The sequence below is a fragment of the Talpa europaea genome (genome assembly GCF_964194135.1).
Source record: "Talpa europaea genome assembly, chromosome: 15".
Lineage (NCBI taxonomy): Eukaryota > Metazoa > Chordata > Mammalia > Eulipotyphla > Talpidae > Talpa > Talpa europaea.
This window is the reverse complement of record NC_140083.1, coordinates 47,816,853-47,837,116: the sequence shown is the minus strand read 5'-3', so window position 1 is coordinate 47,837,116 and position 20,264 is coordinate 47,816,853. Positions and strand designations below refer to the sequence as shown.

Below are 20,264 nucleotides of genomic sequence, written 5' to 3'. Positions count from 1 at the left end.
AGAGGGCGCTGAAGTGGAGGGCAGGAGAGGCACTTTCAGGGAGTCTAACAACACTCAGCTCTACAGGAGGCAAAGGCCAGAGTGTCTTCTACAGAGAACCCCCTGGCCTCTCCCCACTGAGGCCCCGGACTATCATGTTCACCTCTGCAAGGCCCAAGCAGGATGGCCCTGAGGCAGCTCCAGAGCACAGGTCCCCCTCAGCACATCACCTGACTCTGGCTTCTGGGTCTTCTGCAGGAAGTGCTCTGACTCTTCTGCTGCCTGTGTCCTCAGCCTTTGGCCACAGGGTGGGCGTGGGACTCCATGTGTGAGCATTTCACTTTGGTTGTGTTGCTATGAGGGCTCATCTGAGAAGCCACCTTTTAACAGCTTCCTAGTAATGTGTGGTTTTTGAATTCCTCCACTAGCGGGAATCAGCCTCTATTATAAAAGTTTACATTTTGGAAAAGAAAGTTGTTAAAGCACACAAAGCCATTTGTCCTCTAGGCTTTGGTCTGTGGGAAGTCCTTGACAATCAAAGGGAAGACACACTGCTAGAGAGCAAGACTTGATGCAAAGCTATGGTAATCAAGACAGTGCGTTATCCCCATAAGAAAATAACCTTGATTCATGGAACAAAAGGAAGTCCAGGAACAAATTCATTTTCCATACTCAATTCAGTAATAATAAGCACCACTGTAGCTCAGTAGCAAAATAATTTTCTTTACGATAAGTGATCCTTGACCACACAGTTCCATACCACACATCCAATTCATTAGAATTGCCTGTAGACTTAAAGGGAAACAGTGGAGCTCCAAGGAAAAATATTTGTGACCTGGGTGAGAAAGAATTTTTTTTTGTTTGTTTTCAGATGGCTAATGATGAGAAATTTATTTATTTATTTATTTATTTATTTTAATTCATATATTTTTTACATCATTGTTCACTTTTTAAAAATATTTTATTTTATGTAATTCTTACATCACTTTCCATCTTTGCACAATATATTCATTTTCATTTTGGTTCTATTCCCCATACAATTGCACCCTGCCCTTATTTTGAATCTAGTCCTTCCTCTCCCTGCCCCTCCCACACCAGTGTGTCTCTGGTTTATAGTTGCTTGTTGATTTTGATTTTTACTTTGTATTAATTAGTCTTTTTCCTGGTCCCTTATTTAGGTTTTCTAAATTCCTGCTATGACTGAGGCCATCCAGTATTTTTTTTTCTTTCTGACTTATTTCACTGAGCATGATCCTCCCCAGCTCCATCCATGTTGCTGCAAATGGCGTGAGTTTATCTTTTTTGATTTCTCAGTAATATTCCATTGTGTATATGTACCACATCTTCTTGACCCAGTCATCCATTTTTGGGCATTTGGGTTGTTTCCATAGCTTAGCTATTTTAAATAGTGCTGCTATAAACATAGGGGTGCAGGTGTTCTTTGGAATTGATGTTTCAGTGTCCTTTGGGTAAATACTTAGGGTGGAATTGCTGGATCATATGGAAGCTCTATGTTTAGTAGGTCAAGAAATCTCCACACAGCTCTCCATAGTGGCTGGACCAGTTCTCACTCACATCAGCAATGCAGGAGAGTTCCTTTTACTCCACAACCTCGCCAAAATTTGTTGTTGTTAGTTTTTTTTTTTTAATATGCGCCATTCTCACTGGTGTAAGATGGTATCTCAGTGTAGTTTTGATTTGCATTTCCATGATTGCAAGTGATGGTGAACATTTTTTCATATGCCTGTTAGCCATTTGCATTTCCTCTTCAGAGAAGTTTCTTTTTAGTTCTTCTGCCCATTTTTTTGATTGGATAATTTTCTTTGTTTTTATTGAGTCTCATCAACTCTTTGTAGATTTTGGGGATCAGTCCTTTATCATTGGTGTTGTGTGCAAAAATGTTCTGCCAGTCGGTGGGGTTTTTCTTTGTTTTGTTTATTGTCTCTTTTGCTGTGCAGAAGCTATTTAATTTGATGTAGTCCCAGCTGTTTTTCTTTGCCTTCACTATCACTGCTTTGGGTGATGTGTCTGTAAAGATATCTTTGAGGTGCATGTCATGTAGTATTTCTCCTATATTTCCTTCTATATATTTTATGGTTTCAGGTCTTATGTTTAGTTCTTTAATTCATTTTGTGTTGGTATTTGTGCATGGTGTGAGGTAGTAGTCAGCTTCATTCTCTTGCATGTAGCAACCCAGTTTTCCCAGCACCAATTGTTGAGCAAACTTTCTTTGCTCCAGAGCATATTCTTTGCTCCTTTGTCAAAGATTAGTTGACTATAAATTTGTGGGTTTATTTATGGATTTTGTATTCGATTCCATTGGTCCGTGTGTCTGTTCTTGTTCCAGTACCATGCAGTTTTGATGATTATGGCTTGTGGTATAGTTTGAAATCTGGGAGTGTAATGCCTCAATTCCCTTCTTTTTTTTTCAGGAGAGCTTTGGCTATTGGGTTTTTTTGGTGATTCCATATGAATTTCATCAATAATTGTTCTATTTCTTTGAAGAATATCATTGAAATTGGTTTTTTTTTGTAATTTTTCAATTTAAATTTTATTTTTATATTCCCCTTACAATTACAACCACTTTATTTTGACCCCAATCCCTCCTTTCCCCACCCGCCCACCTGCCATAGAGTGTCCTCACCCGCCCATCTGGTTCATAGTTGTTTGTTGATTTTGATAATTTCTTTCTTATAGTTATTCTTTTCCCTGGTCCCTTATTTAAGTTTTCTAGATTCCTGCTATGAGTGAGACCATCATGTATTTTTCTTTTTCTTTCTGGCTTATTTCGCTGAGCATGATCCCTTTCAGCTCCATCCATGTTGCTGCAAATTGCATGTGTTTATCTTTTTTGAATGCTGAGTAATATTCCATGGTATAAAAGTACCACATCTTCTTGATCCAGTCATCTATTTTTGGGCATTTGGGTTGTTTCCTAAGCTTAGCTATTTTAAGTAGTGCTGCTATAAACATAGGTGTGCAGGTGCTCTTTGGAATTGATGTTTCTGTGTCCTTTGGGTAAATACCTAGGAGTGAAATTGCTGAATCATATGGAAGCTCTATGTTTAGTAGGTCAAGAAAACTCCACACAGCTTTCCATAGTGGTTGGACCAGTTTTCACTCCCACCAGCAGTGCAGGAGAGTTCCTTTTTCTCCACAACCTCGCCAACATTTGTTGTTGCTAGTTTTTTTAATATGTGCCATTCTCACTGGTATAAGATGGTATCTCATGGTGGTTTTGCTTTGTATTTCCCTGATTACAAGTGATGTTGAACATTTTTTCATGTTGGCCATTTGCATTTCCTCTTCAGAGAAGTTTCTTTTTAGTTCTTCTGCCCATTTTTTGACTGGATTATTTTCTTTGTTTTTGTTGAGTCTCATCAGCTCTTTGTAGATTTTTGGGATCAGTCCTTTATCATTGGTGTTGTGGGCAAAAATGTTCTCCCAGTCGGTGGGGTTTTTCTTTGTTTTGTTTATTGTCTCTTTTGCTGTGCAGAAGCTATTTAATTTGATGTAGTCCCAGCTGTTTTTCTTTGCCTTCACTATCACTGCTTTGGGTGATGTGTCTGTAAAGATGTCTTTGAGGTGCATGTCATGTAGTATTTCTCCTATATTTCCTTCTATATATTTTATGGTTTCAGGTCTTATGTCTAGTTCTTTAATCCATTTTGTGTTGGTTTTTGTGCATGGTGTGAGGTATTAGTCAATCTTCATTCTCTTGTATGTAGCGACCCAGTTTTCCCAGCACCATTTATTGAGCAAACTTTCTTTGCTCCAGAGCATATTCTTTGCTCCTTTGTCAAAGATTAGTTAACCATAAATTTGTGGGTTTATTTCTGGATTTTCTATTTGATTCCATTGGTCCGTGTGTCTCTTCTTGTTCCAGTACCATGCAGTTTTGATGATTATGGCTTTGTAGTATAGTTTGAAATCTGGGAATGTGATGCCTCCATTCCCTTCTTTTTTTTTTTTCAGGAGAGCTTTGGCTATTGGGGTTTTTGGTGATGCCATATGAATTTCATCAATAATTGTTCTATTTCTTTGACAATGTCATTGAAATTGTTACTAAAATAGCATTGAATCTGTATTTTGCTTTTGGGAGGATGGCCATTTTTATAATATTAATTCTTCCAGTCCATGAGTGGGGGATGTCTTTCCATTTCTTTGGGTCTTCTGTTTATTTTAACAGTGTTTTATAGTTTTCTTGGTATAGGACCTTTACCTCTTTTTTAGGTTTCATCCCAAGTGTTTGATTTTTTAATTTTTTTTAGATTTATTTATTTTTTTATACAAGCACTGCGTACAGTTAGAAGCGTGGGAGGGTGAGAGAGTTCACCAGAGTCAGAGTGGGGAGCCGAACAGGCAGACCGACAAAGTACACTGCTGAAGGGAGAAGCAGGCATGGCAGGAGACGTCTGCACACCATGTGGGACCCTTGCTGGTGGCCAGGGATCGAACCGGCACTGCAGAGGCTGCGGGCAGCTTCGCAGCACAGTGCTTAACAGCTGCGCCACCGGGGAGGCCCTTTTTTTTAAGATTTATTTATTTATGTATACAAGCACTGGATACAGGCCAGATGTGCGGGAGGATGAGAGATTTCACCAGAGACAGAGTGGGGAACAGAACAGGCAGACTGACGAAATACACTGCTGAGGGGAGCAGCGGGTGGCAGGAGAGGTCTGCACGCCATGTGGGACCCTCGCTGACAGCCCGAATCGAACCAGCACTGCAGAGGCTGCAGGTAGCTTTGCAGCCCAGTGCTCAACCACTAAACCACCAGGGAGACCCTATTTGATTTTTTTTAAAGGGATAGTTTTCTTGATTTCTTCTTCAAATTTATGGTTTGTGTATAGGAAGGCTACTGAAATTTGCATGTTGATTTTGCATCCTGCCACTTTACAAAATTGATTGATTAGTTGAATTAGTTTTTCTGTGGAGTTTCTGGGCTTCTATATGTATATTATCATATCATCTGTGAATAGTGATAGCTTGACTTCTTCCTTCCCTATTTGGATTCCTTGTATGTCTTTCTCTTGTCTTATTGCTCTGGCTAGGACTTCCAGTATTATGTTGAAAAGCAGTGGTGAGAGTGGACATCCTTGTCTTGTTCCAGATCTTAATGGAAATGCTTTCATCTTTTCACCACTGAAAAAGAAAATTTAAAGACTATTTATATGTCTACCCAGCAAATTGGGGGGTTCTGTTTCTCCTCCACCCCCCGCTACTTCTACTTCTACTTTGTCAATCATAAGTTTTGAGTTGACATGTTTTGTAAAATGTGATAATGGCAAATTAGTGTCTTTATTGCTGGTGTCTTTATTACTGAGGAAATCTGTACATACATACTGGATTTATATTTATGGGAGTCCTTATGTTTATGTTGGGTGTGGTTCTGTGGGTGTTTGTGTGGGAAAGCCCAAGAGGCATTCAGTAGCCAGTATCTGAGTGTGAATTCTAGTACCAGCCCAGCCACCCCAGAGTCCTGAGTGAGCCCCCTGTACTTCTGCTCTATCAGAGTCCAGCTGTGGGCAATGTTGAGGTCCTTGGAATAGTGGCCATTATCTAGGGGACTGGGATTGAATGTTGGACAGTAGATACATAAAAACTTGGGGGAAAACTATGTAGACACTGCCAGGTAGACAGATGAAGAGGTATCAGGGGCTGTAATGCCACAGGGCACACAGTACAGGAACCCTTTCACCCAGTTGAGACACATAGGAGCAGGCTGCAAAGATATCCTGCTAGGAGGACATGAGAAACTCCAGGACTCCAGATTAACACATGGTCATGAGTCTATTCCCTGCAGTCACTTTCTCATCCTGGCAGTCATGTGCTGGGTAGAAACATGGCTGACCCACCAGGTTTTCACAAATGTCATCCTGTGCCTTACCTCTGTAATTCCCCTCAAACTTTACCATCTCCCAACACACACACACACACACACACACACACACACACACACACACACACACAAATATGATGAGGGAAAAGGAGTATGGGATGCTCAGGCAGGATTACAGGTGTATTCTCACTACCTGGGCAGCCTGAGACTGTTACATTTGGTTACCTGCTGTGAAATGGCCAGAGAGAGTGGCCAAGATGGCTGAGCCATCAATGGGAATAGTCATCAAGCCTCACACTCTGGGTTTTCCTGAATCTAGAGCCTCTAAGTTTCAGGTGCCAGCAGCAGAACAACATCTGCTGTGTCCAGTCAACAGAGCTGGTCCAGCACTGTCGCTAGGATATGGTTTCCTGGTTGGCAGAGTTCTATGTACTGTGGTGCCACCAATAGGAAGTGAGGTCACTCATACAAGGATTCATTACCTGTTGGCTTCCTTCAGTCTGACCGCCACAAAGTCCAGTCTATACTATTGACCTTATTCCCCCAAGAAATACTTGATGTACACGCTGACCCAAAACATGCCTCATCTCAGGTGTCTGGGAAGTAACAATGGTCCTGAGATGAGGGTCTTGTCTGAATTCAGGCCTCCTTTCTTTAAGCTCTGTATCCTTGAAGTATTTTTTCCCTCAGGCACCCCCTGTTTCCAAGCATGGGGTCCATCAGAATAACCTCCTGGGAACAGCATCTGTTGTGTGTGATATTATCTCAGCATTTGTGGTCTGGCAGACACAGGTGGGGGAACAGGTAGGGGAGCACTGCTGAGACAGGAGTGGGCGCCAGCCTGGGCATACTGTTAGTTTCACTTCCCACCTACCTAGTTGCAATGTCTGTTCCCCAAGGAAGTTGAAATTAATGTGAATTCAGATATTGCCATTTTCTGGCATAAAGAGTAGAAATATTTCCTATTCAAATGAGAATAAGACTCAAAAGCTTTATCTTTACCCAGATGAAGACAAAATCCACAATGGTTCCCGCGATCCCCATCCAGAGCATACACACGCCATGCTCACCACAAAGTGGTCAGGGCCTGGATACTGAGTAACAAACACAACTAAATGGTGTGGATTCCGTGGCTATATTTAAACATCAAAACGTATCTCCCTTCAATATAAATCCCTAGCTCCTTTTTTTTTTTAAAAAAAAAAGATTTATTTATTTATACACGCACTGGGTACAGTCAGAAACGCGGGAGGGTGAGAGAATTCACCAGAGCCAGAGCGGGGAACAGAACAGGTAGAGTGATGAAGTACACTGCTGAGGGGTGCAGTGGGCGCGGCAGGAGAGGTCTGCACACCATGTGGGACCCTCTCCAGCAGCCAGGGATCGAACCAGAACTGCAGAGGCTGCGGGCAGCTTCGCAGCCCAGTGCTCAATCGCTGCACCACTGGAGAGGTCCAGTATAAATCCCTAGCTCCTTTTCCTCACCAGATGCCATTCTCTTTTGCATATTCCGCATTCCTGAACTATGGAAGAAAAGCACAGATGTAATCTGCCCTGTGCAGAGACCACATAGGAGAGCTTCCAGGCATTGCTCAGGATACCTCACAGGATAGAACTCAGGCACTTTGTCCAAACTTCAACCTAAACCATGGGGGTGAATTTGGGTCAAAATCCCTGGCCTCTGAGAGACCTGAGGCTGCAGAACAAATGCCACTATATCCAGACAGTTGGCTCACACACATTATGAGATAGGCACTAAGATTAAGGTATGAGTATTAGGGCAGTGTTGTCAGAATGGAACAGAAGACAGTCTCTCAGGCCCCAGGTGTAGGCCCTTCCCTCCTCCTTTCCTATTATCCTCACCCTCCTGCCCTCCTACTTCCTCCTTCCTTTCCCCTTTTCCCCCCATGTCCCCTGTAGTGACACTGACTGACTAACTGCCTCTGAAGGAACTCTCTTCTGCCCATGAAAGTCTGCAGTAGTGGTGTTTTCTCCCTGACACGCTGACCCCAACCTGTGAAGGGCTGGCACCTGCTGTCATCAGCAAGGACACCAGACACCCCTTCCATGAGAACCCCAGACCTCCCTTTCCATACACCCTGTGATTCCAGAAGGGCACGAGCTCATACCATTCACATCTTCACTTTCATGCTCTGACATGCCCCTTTCCCACCGACAGCTCCAGAATGGCAGGGCCTGGTGAGAGTGATGTTAGGACACAGCTGGTCCTTGTAGGTCACCTGGCACAAGGACAGAGTTGGCCGGAAATGAGAAGTCTTTGGAACCTCTTCTCTCTAGGCAGCTACACTGCACAGACTGACCCTGGTCACAGGAGGTCAAGGTGTATCTGAAGCAGGGGTCATCACAATGGACTCTCAGTGACCACATGGCCCAGCAAAGCTCAGCCCTGGCACAGAAGACCCTCTGCCTCCCATGGCCACAACTAGCACTACAGCCCCAGGCCTGGACGCCACCAAGGAACCTGGCATCTTTACTTGGCTGTCAAGGCCATGGGTCTCTGGAGGCAATTCAGCAGACTTAGCAAGCTGTCAGGGAAGATCAAAGGGACACAGATGGCTCCTGTCCCCCCTATTTTGTTTAGCATTCCCAGGAGTCCTCTTTACTGAGGAGGAATTATCCTCAGCCAGGTCTACATTTACCCCAACACCAATGGGGTTTCTATTGAAACCGGTGTGTGCTGTTAATTTAACCCTTGCACCACCACAGTTTCTATTCCCATGAAACCACTCTTTATTTTCTTATTCAAGAAAATATTGAGATATTCAATATTTCTTGAATATTTTCTTATTCAAGAAAATAAAATTTATTTTGAGGAAAAAGAACAAGAGCAAGGACTCCAACGCAGTGATGCCAAGAAGGGGCAAGAGACACCATTATATGCCCATGTCTAGGAGATATTTAAAATCCATTTTCTCTATTTTAAAACCTGCTCATCCTATTTTGTGATTGGCTCTTTCTCCTAGTTTCTATATGCCTGCAGGCTGAAGTGCCCATTTTCTCAGCTCTTATCTTAGAATTTCTCTTTTTATCCTCCCTGTCCAAGGGATCTTAAAATGTACTGTCCCAGTTAGCTTTAAATATTAACCTTAAAATTTACTGCCCTCATTAGCCCTCCTGAATTTCTCTACCCTTTCCTCAGAAGCCTCTTTAACTCTCCAAAGTCCCTGCCTGCATTGTCCCTGAAGCTTCCCAATTAACCCTAACTTGCCCTGGCACTCATCCCCCCTCTACAGATGGAGCCCCTGACTGCTGTTAGGACAAAGGGCGTCGGTCTGCTCTTTAACTGCTTCCTGCTTAAAAAGGGCAACGTGGGGAAGCAGTCAGGGCTCCATGGCAGAGCAATGCACTCCAGGACCTCAGAGGAAGGACAGTGGAGATGTCCTACCAGGCTCCATCTGATGGACCATTTGGAACCTGATGGCTTCCAGGTGAGAGAAGATGATTCTGACAAGGGCATTTAGGATGCAGGGTCCCCACAAGAGAATAATAAAGAAGATTAGTATGGAAATGAGCAAGGGGAGCAACCAGGACAGAAATTGATTTCCTACAAATGGAAAGATTGATTGTAGGCCCTTGTCCTGCCTGTCTTTAAATTGTGTCTGTAATATGGATGTTTCTGTTTAATATCTCCAGGTTTTCTTCTACCTCACTAGAAGTTTAATCCAAAAACAACATGTTTCACTTATGAGGGCACAGCCTCATCCGACTTTAGCCATCAACAGGTCTAGAGCTCCAAGGTTCTGTATAACCACTGAGGCGAGGGAATTCGGAGAGTGTTGTTCAGCCTCTGTAGCACGTGCTATGGCCATCCACCCTGGCTGTACCATAGCAGTCAGATTTAGCACTGATTTTCCCAGACATGGAATTCCTTCAAACCAAAAGAAACCACAGGCAGTAGTATGGCCAATGCCAGGATATTCTAAAATAGGGTTGCTGTGCCCATGTCCTCCACAGTCACAGTTGGAGAGATCTCAAAGGAGGGCATATTGATTTCCCTCTCACATCTGGAAGACAAGGATTATTCAAGAATCCTTGTTATTATTCAAGAATCCTTGCTCAAAGATTGTTCAGGAATAGCCTCAATTGGAGATTTTTCCTGAAGACGATGTTTGGGATGGGTGGAGAAAAGTGACATAAGGCATGACAGCTATAATGGTATAGTGTCTTTTCCAGTGTTGAGGGAAGATACTGTATAAGTTTCAGCCAAAAAGAAAAAAAAATGCCCTGCATTTTCTAATGAAATGTCAATAGTGGGGGTCCCTCTGGCCATGCCTTTGTAAATGAATTCCCAGAGAACTGGGACAGACACATAATTATTTGACAAAGTCTCTCTCTGAGATAGTCAGGGTAAAATCATTTGCACACATGGGAAGGGAGTGTGATCTATTTAAGTTATGAATGTGCCAGGGGCTATTGCAGAGATAATTACAGACAATAAGCTGGGGAACAGTGAATTTGGGAAAGGAGAAATAAGTGGGGTCAGCCTCCCTGATCTATTCCTCCATGTCCCATATATTTCCAGTAAGATTCAGCAAGAGCCCCATATCTGCCCCGCCTCATCCAGCATTCCTCTGTCCAGCACTGGAAATGTTGAGAACCAGAAAGTGCTCTTTGTGAATGAGCTGGTGGAACTGAGGTGAGTGCTTCTCCAGAGAGTGAAATGTCACAGGGATAGTGCTCATGTGCTGTGTCTCCGTGTGTGCCCAGCGCGCTGTGCGCTTATAACACTGAGGCTGTGGCGGGGATAGTTACATTTGAGTGTAACTATCTTACAGAAGGTGAGGTATAGCCATCCTAAATGTTGAGAAGTAGGTCCACACAAAGCATTTTGAAAGCAAACATGAGTGTAACCCCCTACTATGTGTACTGAATCCACAGAGAGAGAAACAGTTCCAGGCCAGCGATCATTAAGTGGTGAAGGAACTAATAGTGCCTATTTATACTGGGAAACAGTAGTCCCATTGGGGAGATGTCCCTTCATCCCAAACATGGAGGCTGAAAAATTACTTAGTTCCTCCAAAGAAGCTAATTAGGCCTAGTGGGGAATTCCTTGTACAGCAGGGTCCTCTCTAGGGCACACCCCACAGTCACTATAGTTCCCTGTCTTTGCCATAAAATTTAAGGCTGAATTAATAGGTGGCAACAATACAGAGGAGAAACCTGCAGAGTCATCCACAAGCAGGTAAAAATTGACAAGAATAGTTTAGTTGCCATGACAGGCAAGAGAATCGGTTTCCCATCAGAGTGTGCAGTGTCATTTCCTTAATCTGAAGACTGAGCTGCAGCACCCAGGAGCCCTCAAAGGTGATGCCTCCTGGCCTGCTCATCCACTAAGACTTTCCATTACAGCGAGTTGGATCTCAGGCCAGCCAGGTTGCTGATCTACATGGTGCAGCAGATATTCTAAAATAGGGTTGTTGTGCCCATGTCCTCCACAGTCACAGTTGGAGAGATTTGCTTCTTGATTTGCTTGCTGCTCCCCTCAGCAATGGATTTCTGTCAGTCTACCTGTTCTATTCCCACTATGTCTCTGGTGAATCCTCTTACCCCTCCCTCCTCTGGCCTATACCACAGTTCTGAAGAAACCCTGAAATGACTGACATGCTCTAACCAATCTTTTTCCTTTCATAGATTAGGAGACGTGAAATAACATCTAGAATCATGCATATTCTGGCAGTATTTTTTTTACACAGAAAGGCTTTCAATCTTGATTTTGATATTTCCTTTTAACTTCATTTTGGCCTATGAATGAAACTTCTGTTGTATGATATGCCCATGTGTGATAAATGGTAACTAAAGAGCTCTTGGAAAAAACCATGGGGGCAGATCAACATGTTGGTGAGGAAACGCTGCGAGTAAGATCTCCCATTAAAAAAAAAGTTAATAGGGAAGAAAAGCGGCAGGTCCCAGTGAGAACTGGGACACGGTAGATAAACGGACGACTCCAGCAAACAACCTGAAGAAGAAAATTGCCATAAAAGAGGACTAGAAGGGAGGAAAGCTCAGAACCCTGCTACACTCCCCCACCCACAAAGTCGGCACTCTCCGACCAACAGAAAGGAGGAAAAAAACAAACAAAAAAAAAAACTGAAACAACCAACAAGAACAAACTATGCATCAAGCAGGACTGCGAGTGGAAAGGAACTATTTCAGCCACCACACCCCGTGAACTGGAGCTGTGGAGAACCCTGCAGGATTCGCCGCAGAGGTGAGCGAACAGCTCCAGGCGCCATTAGAGAAAAACAAAGACTCCCAGAGACCTACAAACAGCCCCAGGCCAGCTGGTAAGCTTGTGCAGAAATGTGGCACACTTGAAAAGCAAACGCAGATCGCGGCTGCCCAGGTCCAAACACCTGCAACCTAGGCTTGTGGGGAGATGCGTGGGGGCCCTCACTGAGTAATCAGAAACCAGGCGCCCAGACACGGGAGTGGGGTGCAAAAGGCGCCATTTCTGTGGACACTGAACTGGGCTACAGCCTGCATCCTGGACCTGAGGGCTTTGGAATGGAGACCGGGGCATGAAATTCAGGGCGTGGGTTCCCCACAGCGGTGGGGCACAAAGCAGACACAGCACCCCAAAGCCGTTGAGGCTTTCCCCACCACTCGCACTCTGTTTCCAGTCCCACAGGGTGAAAAAAAACAGCTCCCCAAGGACACTAGGAGAGATCTCTGGCGCCACCTAGCGACCAGAAAAAAAATCACCAACACCCCATAGAACAGGTACCTTTCTTCAGTAAAGTCTGCTTGAAACTGGCAGAAGGATCCCAGAGGGGGAGCAGGCACCCACGGCCGGGGCAGACCGGGCGTGCAGAAGAGTGGGCCTGAGACCGAGTGTGCAGGGAGTGCCTCCCGCATCGCCATTTTAGAACAAGGACATTTCTTAAGTAAAGACTGCCTGAAACCAGCAGAAGGTTCCCTAGGAGCCAGAGGTGAGCTGGGAAGTTAGCCCATGCCAGACCCCTTCTGGCCTGCAGTCTGAGCCCAGAGGGGGAGTGGGAACCCACCGCCGAGGCAGACCAGGCATGCAGGGAATGCATCCCGCATTGCCATGTTAGAACAAGGACATTTCTTCCGTAAAGACAGCCTGAAACCAGCAGAAGGCTCCCTGAGGAGCCAGAGGTGAGCTGGGAAGTTGGCCCACGTCAGACCCCTTCTGGCCTGCAGTCTGAGCCCAGAGGGGGAGCGGGAACACACCGCCGGAGTAGACCAGGCATGCAGGGGAGTATGTCCCCACATCAGCATTTTAGAACAGGGACATTTCTTCAGTAAAGACTGCTTGAAACCGACAGATGGCTCCCGGAGGAGCCAGAGGGGAGTGGAGAAGTTCACCCAAGATGCCGGCCACTCCCAGCAACACAGTGTCCCAATGTATATGGCAAATTAGAAAACAGACATTAGGGAGTAGAAGAACCACATGCAACCTTGCAACTCCTCAGGAAATAAGCACATCACAAACAGAAAACCACACACCAGATTGCAACAATAACTTGGAAGAACTTCTGAGCCTTCCAGAAAGAGAATTTAAAATTCCCATGAAAAAAAAAAATGACAGAAGTCATAAAGGAAAACAATGATAAGGGAAAAATAATCAACAATCAGAAGAATGAAATTGAGTCCCTAAAGAGGGAAGTAAAAGAAATGCAGGCGATCAAAGAATTAATGGAGGCACGAAAGAACTCTGGGAAAAGCAATGAAAGCAGAATAGATGAAATGGAAGAATGAAAAAGTACTCTTGAAGACACAGAAATAAAAAGAACCAAAACAGAAAAAGACAGAGAAGTAAGAAGGGAAAAGACCAAAGAAAGACTTCGGGAACTATCTAACTCCATGAGGAAAGGAAATATAAGAGTTATAGGAATCCCAGAAGGAGAGGAGAGAGATGTAGGAACAGAGAAAATATTCAAGGAGATAATTGAAGAGAACTTCCCAACGTGAAGAAGGAGCTGAAAATTGATATACAAGAAGCAAGAAGACACCAACCTTCATGACGAAAGGAAAAATACAGCAAGACACATAATAGGAAAGCTACCAAGAATCCAGGACAATGAAAAATAATGAAGGTGACAAGAGGGAAGAAACAGATAACATTCAAAGGAAAACCAATCAGGTTTTCTCTGAAGAAACACTACAGGCAAGGAGAGAGTAGACGGACATAGTCAACAGACTCCAAGAAAACAGATGCCAACCAAGAATACTCTATCCCGCAAAGCTCTCCTTCCTCTATAAAGAAAGAATAAGGACCTTCCCAGACAAACAGAAACTCTGGATTTTCATTACGACTAAACCCCCACTCCAAAAAATACTACAAGGAGTCCTAAAGCCAGAACCTCAGAGGGACAAATAACAATGAAAGAAGGCCAAAAAAAAGTTATTAAAAGAATAAATAAATAAAATCAAAGGAAAGACAAATACAATGTCAAATACAGATTTTAACATATCAATATTAACTCTAAATGTAAATGGACTAAACTCTTCAATAAAAAGACACAGAGTCGCAGGCTGGATTAAGAAACAAAATCCAACCCTTTGCTGTCTCCAGGAAACACATTTAGCTACAAAAGATAAAAATAGACTGAAAGTAAAAGGATGGAAAACAATCCTACAAGCAAATGGACCAAAAAAGAAGGCAGGAACAGCTATACTTATATCAGATAAAACAGATTTTAAACTCAAAAAGATAAAAAGAGACCACAATGGTCACTACATTATGATCAAGGGGACAACACTTCAAAAAGAAATAACACTCATTAACATATATTCACCAAACGAAGGAGCACCAAAATATATCAGACAACTATTGTCATTGATGAAAACAGACATCAGAGAAAACACATATGTAGTAGGAGACTTCAACACACCACTATCAACAATGGATAGATCAACGAGGCAAAAAATAAGTAAAGACACTAAAGCTCTAAATAAGGACCTAGAGTGCTTGTGTTTAACAGATATCTATAGAACACTAAACCCAAAGAAACAGAGTACACATTTTTCTCAAGCAAACACGGATAGTTCTCCACGATCGATCACATACTGTATCACAAGACAAACATCAACAGATACACCAAGATTGAAATCATACCAACCATCTTTTCTAACCATGAAGGCATCAAACTAGAAATAAACCATAAAAAGAAGTCAAGGAACTCTCCTACCTCATGGAGATTGAAAACCACACTACCGGAAGACCACTGGACTAATGAGGAGATCAAAGAAGAAATTAATAAATTCTTTGAATTGAATGACAATAAGGATACCAATCTCCTAAATGTATGGGATGCAGCAAAAGCAGTAATAAGAGGAAAATATATAGCAATAGAGGCTCACATCAAGAAACAAGAAAGAACTCAAAGAAACAACCTAATCTTGAAGCTCAAAGATCTAGAAAAAGAACAACAAAAATACCCAAAATCATTAGAAGAAAAGAAATAATAAAAACCAAAGCAGAAATAAATGAAACTGAAACTAAAAAAAACAATCCAAAAGATCAATGAAACCTAGAGCTGGTTCTTTGAAAAAAATCAATAAAATAGACAAACCCCTAGCCAGGCTCACAAAGGAAAAAAGGGAGAAAGCACAAATAAACAGGATCATCAATGAAAGAGGAGAAATCACAACGGACACAGCAGAAATCAAAAGAATAATAAGAAACTACTATGGACAGTTATATGGAAACAAGTTCAACAATCTGGAGGAGATGGACAAATTCCTACAACTCTACAATCACCCAAAGCTAGATAAAGAAGAAATAGTACACCTAAACAGACCAATTACAAGCAGCAAAATTGAAATGGTAATCAAAAACCTCACCAAAAACAAAAGCCCAGGACCTGATGGATTTAAAAATGAATTCTACCATACATTCAGAGACGAATTAGTGCCTATCCTTCACAAACTCTTGCAAAAAATTGAGAAGGAAGGGACAATACCAAACACATTCTATGAAGCCAACATTACACTAATACCAAAACCAAACAAGGACAACACAAAAAAGGAAAACTATAGGCCAATCTCCATTATGAACACTGATGCAAAAATCCTCAATAAAATTTTAGCTACCAGAATCTCACAATGTATCCATAAGATAATTCACCACGACCAAGTAGGATTCATTCCAGGGACACAAGGATAGTTCAACATCCGAAAATCAATCGTTATCCAACACATCAACAAAAAGAAATATAAAAACCATATATTAATTAATAGATGCTGAGAAAGCTTTTGACAAAGTGCAACACCCATTCATGATAAAGTCCCTTGAAATTCTTGGGATGCAAGGAACATACCTCAACATCATAAAGGCCAACAGCCAGTATCATTCTCAATGGCGAAAAGCTGAAAGCATACCCATTAAGATCTGGAACAAGACAAGGATGTCCACTCTCACCACTGCTTTTCAATATAATACTGGAAGTCCTAGCCAGAGCAATAAGACAAGAGAAAGACATACAAGGAATCCAAATAGGAAAAGAAGAAGTCAAACTATCACAATTTGCAGATGATATGATAATCTACATAAAGAGTCCCAAAAACTCCACAGAAAAACTAATTCAACTCATCAATCAGTTCAGTAAAGTGGCAGGATACAAAATCAACATGCAAAAGTCAGAAGCCTTCCTATACACAAATAATAAATCTGAAGAAGAAGAAATCAAAAAAAAAAAAAACAAAACATTCCTTTTATTAGCAAAACAAAAAGAAATCAAATACTTGGGAATAAATCAAACAAAAGAGGTATAGGACCTATACAAAGAAAACTATAAAACACTGTTAAAAGAAATAGAAGAAGATACAAAGAAATGGAAAAACATCCCCTGCTCATGGATTGGAAGAATAAACATTATTAAAATGGCCATCCTACCAAAAGCAATATACAGATTCAATGCTATTCCAATAAAAATTTCAATGCTATTCTTCAAAGAAATAGAACAATTATTGATGAAATTCATATGGCATCACCGAAAACCCCAAATAGCCAAAGCTCACCTGAAAAAAATAAAGAAGGGAATGGAGGCATCACACTCCCAGACTTCAAACTATACTACAAAACCATAATCATCAAAACTGCATGGTATTGGAACAAGAACAGAAACACAGACCAATGGAATCAAATAGAAAATCCAGAAATAAACCCACAGATTTATGGTCAACCAATCTTTAACAAAGGAGCAAAGAATACGCATTGGAGAAAAGAAAGTTTGTTCAATAAATGGTGCTGGGAAAACTGGGTCGCTACATGCAAAAGAATGAAGCTTGACCACTACCTCACATCATACACAAAAATCAACTCAAAATGGATTAAAGAACTAGACATAAGACCTGAAACCATAAAATACATAGAAGGAAATATAGGCAAAACACTATGTGATATGAACATCAAAGACATCTTTACAGACACATCACCCAAAGCAGTGATAGTGAAGGCAAAGATAAACAGCTGGGACTACATCAAATTAAATAGCTTCACCCAAACTAATACCTTGAATAATAGTTTTCAAATTCATATTACCTCTGTGAACTGATACCCAGTGCCAATAAATCAAAGCAAAAGCTGTTCAGAAATGGATAAACTAATGGAGTCCCAGCAGTAAATTCAGCTATTCGGATTCTTCACAGCCCAGGGATTCTTCACAACTCTACAATTACCAATGAACATGAACTCAAGATTCTAAAAGCCACTAAAGTTAAATCGAGCATTTGTTTAACCCTGTATTTCAAGGTTGCTATTGGCAACTGAAATCTAAAGAAAATGAGTAAAATGGTGATCAGTTTATTTCTAGGTTGAAATGGAAAATACTTCAAACCTAAACAGAAATAAATTAGATTGCTTAAATCAATCAATAAATCAATAAATAAAGAGCTCTATATGTTGTATGTCTGTATGCCCTTTCCTTGTGTCCTTCTCTTGGCCTCTAGTGGTTGACAAATTGGTATTCATGGTACCTATAGAAATGAAAAAAGCAACAACAAAAAGTCTCCAGTTATGAGGAAAAAAAAAAAACAAACTAAAGGTTATGGTTTGCCAACATTGTAATATTGAACTAAGCTGTTGCCTTCATAGAGATTGAATGTTGTTGTTTCTGCTGTTTTCTGATATTTATGGCAAGGCTTCCCAGAAATCTAAATTCAAGTAAAAAGTTGGTAGCCTGTCATTTGGATGATAGAAGGAATATTTGTGGAACCTCAGTAGAGCTCCTGAGACACTCCACAAAATTTCTCCCTTTCCTCCTGGGAAAGACATTAGATGATTTTGTCCTATTTGGCTTACCTAGTAAAGTAAAACTAGAAGGGAAGCATTGTCACTTGGGAAAAAGGGAAACACTTTGACATGCACAGAAATGTTCACATTGGTTTTCTAAAATGTGTAAACAACCTCTCAATACCTGATATGTATGTAATCAACATGTCAGTGTTAATTGTTGCCTTATAATATTGTATACTTCAATGGTTTAATATCTACAGAAATTGTTTCTACAGAAAATAGGGAGAAATGGGATGTGCGAGGTTTGTCTGTCGCGACCAAGTCCGCGCTGTGCCTGATGCATTCTGCTTGAGAGGAAAAGATGGAGGAACAGCAGGATGGCTTGATTGATCTCCCAGATTATGAACATGTAGAAGATGAAATCTTTGCTCCTTTTCCACCTCCGACTGAGAGAGAAGATGGGGAAGAAATGGAAGCTGATAAAGATTCATTTCAGAGAGAGGACTTCCAGCATTAAGGCATGTGTTTGATAAGGCAAAATTCAAAGGTAAAGGGCATGAAGTTGAAGACTTGAAGACTCTAATCAGACACATGGAGCACTGGGCACATAGGCTATTCCCTAAACTGTAATTTGAAGATTTTATTGACAGAGTTGAATACCTGGGAAATAAAAAGGAAATTCAGACATGTTTAAAACAAATTCGACTTGATCTTCCTATTGTACATGAAGATTTTGTTAGCAATAATGATGAAGTGGCAGAAAATACTGGCCATGATGGAATGACTACTGAATTAGATCCCTTTTTGACAAGCTCATTTCAAAGTGAGCAGTTTGCTTCCAAGTCAAGTAGAAGTCTAACAGAAGAGCAACAACAAAGAATTAAGAGAAATAAACAACTGTCCTTGGAACAACTGTCCTTGGAAAGAAGGCAGGCAAAGCTACTGAGTAATAGCCAGTCACTAGGAAATGACTTATTCATGAACACATCTACTGTACAGGCAGTTGAAGAGGTTAATACAGGTGAGAATCAACAGGAGGAAGAGATTAATACAGGTGAAGATCAACAGGAGGAGTCAAATGGATTTAACAAAGACATTCTAGACAGTCCACATAATGCTGCTACTGCCAATACTGCAAATGAAGAGGAGGAATTAAAATCAGAGGAAACACAACCAGACTAGTCCTTTTAAAATGTGCACTAACTTTACCCATATATGTCACTGAGGTTATAGGCTTCCACTAAGAGAAAGTCTATTAATTTCCTGTTCTCCAAGTTTGGGATTACCATGTATTTTGTCTACTTTGTGTTAACATCTTTATGTAATAAAATTTTTGCAAATTTCTTGTTAAAAAAAAAAAGAAAGAAAATAGGGAGAAAGGACCTCGGCAGATTCCTATAGATGGAAATGTTGAGAGTAAAAATTTCCTTCAAAGAACTGAATAGACCTGGAAATAAACCTGATTTTTACTAATTTTTGTTTGACATAATCCTGGTAATTTTTTTTTGTTTTGCATTTTGTCCTGATTCAACAAAGTTTTCTTGTTTTGAGTGACCAGGACCTGCAGCAATGTTGCATTTTTTTTTTCCCAGCAGTGCTGCCTTGTGTTCACATTTTCTCTCCCCTTGATACCAACACAGAATGAAAATAGTGGTAGTAATTTTTTTTAATCTTCATGTCAGTGTCTATTTTTGCATAACTTCCATAGGAATTTTGTCTGCTTGAAACAAAAACAATTGGCCATGAGTGTCATTGTGTGGCTGTGAGTGGAATCTTCCAGGAGGATGAAACAGCTGAACCAAGAAGAGGAGAACCCGCTGCTTTGTCCATGGGCTCCAGAGACCCCTAAGGGAGGTGGGGAAACTGCCTCCCTGGGCAGGACTGGACGACCTGGAAAAAGGAAAAGCCCCGGCACCCTCGAGAAGAGGAAGCACAGGTGGATTCTGGCGAGACCAACTTTGTTCTTGAAGCCTACGTGCGTGGACCAAACGTCGAGAGTTTGTTCTGATGCTATATGGAGTGTCCAACAAAGCAGTTAAAATTGCTGTTTGGTTATTCTGCCCTGTGATTTTTATGCAAAAATAGGCAATATTATTTAAAAGTAGATTTATTTTGCAAACTTATGATATGCTGTTGAACCAATTTAGGATCAAGGTGAGAGAACTTGTTTTTGTATAAGTTGGATAAATTTTAACATTTTTCCTGTGATTTGATCTCTTT

At 41.4% G+C, this 20,264-nt stretch overlaps 1 pseudogene across 1 annotated transcript in view; it reads left to right on the top strand.

The window, feature by feature from the left end:
* Positions 1-19,310, top strand: part of LOC311184654 (TIMELESS-interacting protein-like) — a 100,676-nt pseudogene extending 81,366 nt beyond the window's left edge. Inside the window, exons 2-3 of the transcript in view lie at positions 9,076-9,270; positions 18,400-19,310. The product of the transcript in view is annotated as a TIMELESS-interacting protein-like (transcript). The remainder of the gene's footprint in view (positions 1-9,075; positions 9,271-18,399) is intronic.
* The last annotated feature ends 954 nt before the right edge of the window (positions 19,311-20,264 follow it).